This window comes from Theobroma cacao, chromosome 10, assembly GCF_053813885.1.
Source record: "Theobroma cacao isolate CCN51 chromosome 10, ASM5381388v1, whole genome shotgun sequence".
Taxonomy (NCBI): domain Eukaryota; kingdom Viridiplantae; phylum Streptophyta; class Magnoliopsida; order Malvales; family Malvaceae; genus Theobroma; species Theobroma cacao.
In genome coordinates, this window is record NC_142648.1 from 26589643 (window position 1) to 26596375 (window position 6733).

Sequence of the window (6733 nt, forward strand, 5' to 3'; positions counted from 1 at the left end):
TCCTTTGATCCCGTATTTATTTGTTCTTATTTCTGAGGCTTTATCAGAACTTTTAACAATGGCTAAAGCATCCAAGGATATTTCGGGTATTGAAATTTGTAGAGGTGGCCCGAATGTGACTCATTTACTCTTTGCAGATGATAACATGGTATTTGGAAAAGTTAAAAGGTCAGAGTTGTTGGCTCGAAAAAGCATATTTGAGAGGTATGAATTAGCTTCTGGTAAAAAATTAACTGTGCTAAGTCAACGATTCTGTTTAGTAGGAACACTACTGAAGTGGATAAGGAGATGGTTTGTCAGATATTGGGCATCAGAAGTAGACAATGGGAAGGTTTTTACCTTGGAATGCCATTAATTAGTGGAGGGTCAAAAAGACAAATATTTGGTTATGTGAAAGAGAGAGTCATGAAGAGAGTTTTGAACTGGAAAAATAAGTTCCTGTCAGCAGCTGGTCGAGAAATGTTAATTAAGGCAGTGGCTCAAGTTGTGCCTACCTATATCATGAGTTGTTTTAAACTCTCAGAGGTTATTTGCAGAGATATAGATTCAGTGATAGCAAGGTTCTGGTGGAGTGGTGATGATTCAAAGCACAAAGTACATTAGAAGAATTGAAGGTCAATGTGTCTATCTAAGTTTTCTGGAGGATTGGGCTTTCGAGATACCCGTAGCTTTAATTTAGCATTGTTGGCGAAACAAGGGTGGAGATTGCAAATGCAGCAACCGACTCTTGCTTATAAAATTCTAAAAGCAAGATACTTTCCAAAGGTAAGCTTTATGGATGCCCTTATAGGATCTAATCCCAGTTATCTATGGAGGAGCATTAGAGAGAGTCAAGCAATCCTTAAAAAAGGTTTAGTATGGATAGTTGGCAATGGCAAGGATATACGGGTATTGAAGGACTCTTGGATCCCATATGACACGCCTTGGGTTGCAATGGTATATGAGGAGAATGTGAGTGCATCAATGATGGTGTCAGAACTTATCGATGAAGAAGGTGTTAAGTGGAATGAAGAGAAAGTAATGAGGTGTTTTCCTCCATATGAAAGTAATTTAATATTGTCTATCCCTCTTAGTGTGAGGCTCCCTGTAGATAGACAGGTGTGGGCCGACGGTAAGCATGGACAGCATACGGTCAAGTCTGGCTATCGCTTGATGTCATCTTTACTGGTTGATTCAGAATCTGGTAGTTCGTGCTGACTATTAAATGGTTTTTGGAAGGAGTTCTGGAGGCTCACTATTCCAGGAAAAATCATCTTCTTTGTTTGGAAACTTTGAAGGGTGCTCTTCCAACTGGGAAAGCTTTAAGGCAGTGAAAAATTAATGTGGACAGTATTTGTGTATTCTGCAAGGATGCTGAAGAAACTGATTTTCATATATTATGCTGCTGTCAGTTTGTGAGAGCAACATAGTTATCTTCAAGGTGGGGATTTAGGGACATAGAAGCACATTCCAACTCTGTTTTTGATTAGATATTCCAGGTAATCCGCAGCGTTGGTCTTGAAGATGTTGGAGAAATAGCTTGCATATTGCGGGCTATATGGAAAGCAAGAAATTTAAGAATATTTGGGAACCAGATTATGGATCCGGCACAGGTGCTTGAGCTGGGACTTGACATGAACAATCAATATTATATGGCTATGAAAAAATTAATTTTTTTAAATGACAAATGAAAATTTAAAAATATAATGAGTAAAAATATATTTATTTTCATTAATAGAAAAAATTTTCAAAATATTCTTAGTAGTGTTATATATATTATAGATTGTAACACAAAGACCAAATTTGGATTGTTTGGACACTAATACCAAGATATCATTACAAGACATTTCGTTACAAGCACCACGACAAATTACCTTAATCCCAAATTACAACAAGGAAGACACTAGAGAAGCATAAAACATCATTAAAAAACATAATCACTAAATGACAGAACTGAACAAACAAAAAATATTAGGCATCCTCCATTCCCAAACGATCTGAAGCAACAAGCCAGAGAAATAAAGCTGCCCTTTGGGAACCATTATTAGACATATTATCTTGACGCTTGGTAACTGATCCCAACCATATACCTGACCAGAAATAAACACTAGCTAGTACCACAAGAAACCTCATACGTATGCAAGAAAGTCATCATGTAATGAAAAGAGCAGCTAATATGGCAGCCAATCACGATCTCTCCACCAAACAGAACATTTCAACTCTATCAACTCCGAGTTTTGCAAGAGAGTCGATCACCTTGTTCACTTCACCAAGTGTGCGGGCAAACACCACCTCTGTAATACTTTTGCAAAGTCGATCAACTTCATTAAAAATATTCCATTTGCCTCAACAAGTACAACATCAAGATTATAGATTCAGCTATCGAATATCCAACAAGCCAAAGACAATCATTTGAATTAGGCAAAAGCTTCTTTAAAAGTTTTGACGAGACAATTTGAATGTTAAACCTGACTTATCTAACTTTTCTTGTATAAGCTTCTTGAAACACTCCACCATGGAAGGAGTGAGATAATTGCCCCAATTTCCTACTTCAGCTTTCCTAAAAAAGGTGTTGTGTGCAATTCCGAAGGCGTGCATGCCATTCTTGTTCACGTCCAATTCTTTCAAGTTCCCAAAGCTACACATTCTTGCTATTTCTTCTACAACTCCTTGTTTCTCTTCCACTTCTGAGAAAGGAAAACCCAGGAATTTTCCCAATTTTTTTATGTGAAAATTAATGTTTTCCTTGAGATCTTCATATTGTAAAAACAATATTCGGTTGGGATTTTCTTGACTTGCCTTCCAATACCCTAGTACATGATCAAAAAATGGTCCAAAATCATGGATTCCTTGACAAAACTTCTCAAATGCTTCATCTAGTGATAAAGGCTTTACGTTTTCGGGTCGAAGCTTGTCGGTAAAAAACCACAAAGAAATGAACATATCCATCGGATTTCTACATATGTAGACAATCTTAGAGTTGGAATCTTTAATGGAAGGTGGCAAAAAAGCATAAGGTAAATGGGTTGAGAACATTCTTGGTTGATAAGGGCAGCTATTTTCGAGATCCGGACAAGGATTGTTCAAGTAAAGATCATACTCAAAGACTGGAACAAGTTGGTGAGGGTTTGAGCTGAGCAAGGGATTTTCTTCCCGTGCAAATTGATTGCGGTTCACAATTGAGAAAGTCAAGGCCTTAAGCCAAGTAGTGCCAGATTTTGGGATACTTGTAAGAAAAATATCAGAATCAAGTGCTTGGAAATGTTTCTGGAAACAAATCATAGATCTAAACACACGAGATGCACACCAAAATCCTTGGTAGAAAAAAAGATGAGTTCCATACCAGTTTTTATCTTTTGGGAGAGTTTGCACCAATTCTTGGAATTCATCATCATCCCATGGCTCCTCCTTATCTTGGGATACTATTGAAACACTGTCTTTGGCGATCATTTCTGTTGTGTCCATAATAAAACCAGCAGTCAAGAGGAAGGGATAGAAATGGAGAAGAATATGTTAGTCAGTCCCTTAAATCTTAGTTGGTATTTATAAGGAATAACTTTTTGGAATCATTTTAATATGGTTTAATTCATACATACATATTGTAAAAATTAAAAAATAAGTGACGATACGTATATGTTTTCCCAAAAAAAGAAAGAAAAGGCCATGTGATTTGTTATCTTGTTAACGGGTATATGTTCTACTATATGTATTTTTTTTTTTTTCACATTGTAACCTATTATTATAAGATATATATTATATATAATTCATGTAAAAAAATTTTACTATAGGGGCCCCTAAGCCATTATGAATGACGCATAAAACTATTGTAGGATTCTGTTGGTCGAAAACAGAAAATTATTTTTGATCAACACATTTTTTTTTTAAATGAGCTAGCTGATAAGAAAAAGACCAATTAATGCACACTATAGACTAGAGAGCCAACACCTTATGGCCTACAAATTAAAATTTCCCTTTAGTTGATATTTTAGTTTTGGCATAGTTCTTACTCAACATAATATGCCATGTCATGTCTGATATGAAAGTAGAACAAAATGATAAAAACAAAGCTGGGAGCTGTAAAAGAAAGAAAACAGGGTAGCGGATGAAGAGAAAGTTGTTTTCATTAGTCAGTAGACTTACAATATATACAAGCATCAATCAGCTAACACTTGTTTATACTAAAGGACAGGTGTTAAACCTTTAACATGCACACAGACACCACATGCCAGCTGATAAGTTTTACCTCAAAACTAGTACAACGAAGCAAAGTACAACAAAAGATAATATAAATGCAAGCTGAGTCAATGCATGCTTTATCTCTAACACTCCTCCTTAAAGTCTGCATTGACAACCTTCAGTTTAGTTCTTAACATTTCAAATCTGGACATAGGCAGGGTCTTGGTCATAATATCTGCTAACTGGTTCAGAGGAGAACAATATTCAAGAGCAATTTCTCCACTTCTTTCAGCTTCTCGGATTGCATGGAACTTAACCTTTATATGTTTAGTTTTGCCATGAAACACAGGGTTTTTTGTGATAGCTATTGCAGATTTGCTATCAACAAAAATGTTTGTAGGAGTATTCTGTATAAAGGTCAAGTCTTTCAGAATCTTCCTCAACCAAACAGCTTGGTTGGTAGCAGCATTGGCTGCTATATACTCTGCCTTAGCTGATGATTGAGCAATCACAGCTTGCTTGTGTGAATTCCAGATGATTGCACCATTGCCTAGGGAGAAAATGTAACCTGATGTGCTCTTAAAGTCATCAGCACTGCTTACCCAATCGCTGTCTGAATAACCAGTCAGATTAATTTCTTTTGCTCTTGCAAAAAACAAACCATGATGCATACTGCCATTCAAATATCTAAGAATGCGTTTGGCTGCAGCAAAATGAATGTTAGTGGGCTCTCTCATGAATCTGGATAGAAGGCTCACTGAATACATTAACTCTGGTCGAGTTGAACAAATGTAGAGTAAGCTTCCAATAAGACTCCTATAACAAACAGGATCTTTGAGTTTACATCCATCATTCACAGACAGCTTTTGATTTACTACAAATGGAGTAGAAACAGGCTTGCAGTTGCTCATATGGAACTTGTTCAAGATATCTCTTATATAATTTTCTTGTAATACAAAAATGCCTTTGGTTGATTGGCATATTTGCATTCCAAGAAAGTAGTTCATCAAGCCTAAATCAGACATGCTGAAATTCATCTCCATATCAGATTTAAACTTATTAATTTCAGCTGTATTGCATCCAGTAATCAACAAATCATCAACATACAATGAAATGATTACCTGAGCATGGCCTTTTGAATGAAGTACATACAGAGTAGCTTCATTAAAACTCTTCTCAAATCCAAGACTTGATAAATAAGCATCAATCTTGCTGTTCCAAGTGCGAGGTGCCTGCTTCAGCCCATACAAAGCCTTATGCAGCCTATAAACTTTATCTGGTTCAGATTCAATCTTGAATCCTTCTGGCTGCTCAACATATACCTCCTCCTGCAATGTACCATTCAGGAAGGCTGACTTAATATCAAAGTGATATACTTTCCAACCAAATGCAGCTGAAATGGCCAACAATAGTCGAATGGTTTCATACCGAGCCACTGGAGCAAAAGTATGCAGAAAGTCAACACCTGGTAACTGCGAATAGCCCTTGGCAACAAGTCTTGCCTTGCACTTGTTCAAAGTACCATCAGAGTTAAGTTTCTTTCTGAAAATTCACTTTAGCCCAATCACATGTTGTTTTTCAGGTCTATCAACTAGTGTCCAGGTATTGTTTTGATTAATCATTTTGATTTCTTCTTGCATTGCAGCTTTCCATTCATCTGATTTTGCAGCAGCTTGATAAGAATTCGGTTCTATTAAAAACATCAAACTTCTGTGATAAACATCATCAAGGCTTCGAGTACCTCTCACAACATAATGTTCATCATCATCTGCATCCGGCATCTGATTTCCAGCTTCAGTTTCAGTTTCACCAGCTTCATGAACTCCAATTATGAATGGACACCTCACTGCTTCTGATTCACTTGTCCTCCAATTCCATTTTGCAGTTTCATCAAAGATTACATTCCTGGATACAATGACTTTATTTGATTTTACAAGATAGAGTCTGTACCCTTTGGACTGCTCACTATAGCCAATGAATATTATTGTTTCTCATCTGGAATCAAGCTTGGTTCTATACATTTCAGGAATTTGATGATAGCAGAGGCTTTCAAATATCCTGAGGTGTTCAACTGAAGGCTTGCTATTGTACCAAGCTTCATATGGAGTCATTTTTGATAAGGCCTTTGTAGGTAATCTGTTGAGCAAATAAACAACTGTGCTGCAAGCTTCTGCCCAGAATTTCTTTAGAAGGTTTTTCTCAAACAACAGACATCTCCCCATATCTAGTATTGACCTGTTCTTTCTTTCACTTACTCCATTCTGCTGAGGTGAGTAAGGGACTGTGAGCTGATGATGTATCCCTTCAGCTTCAAGATACTTCTCAAACTGTGATGAGGTAAATTCCCCACCATTGTCTGTTCTTAAACACTTCAGCTTCAAACCTGTCTCATTTTCAACCTTAGCCTTAAATTTGATGAACACTTCAAAGGCTTCATGCTTAAATTTAAAGAAGTATATCCAAGTCATCCTGCTGAAATCATCAACAAAGATTATGAAATACTTACTGCCACTAAGAGATTCTTGGCTCATAGGTCCTACAATATCTGAATGGACCAACTCAAGCCTACTCTTTGATC

The 6733-nt window shown here is 36.7% G+C and overlaps 1 pseudogene; it reads right to left on the bottom strand.

The window, feature by feature from the left end:
- Positions 1 to 1787: 1787 nt before the first annotated feature.
- Positions 1788 to 3481, bottom strand: LOC108663568 (cytosolic sulfotransferase 15 pseudogene; annotated as a pseudogene).
- Positions 3482 to 6733: the final 3252 nt, after the last annotated feature.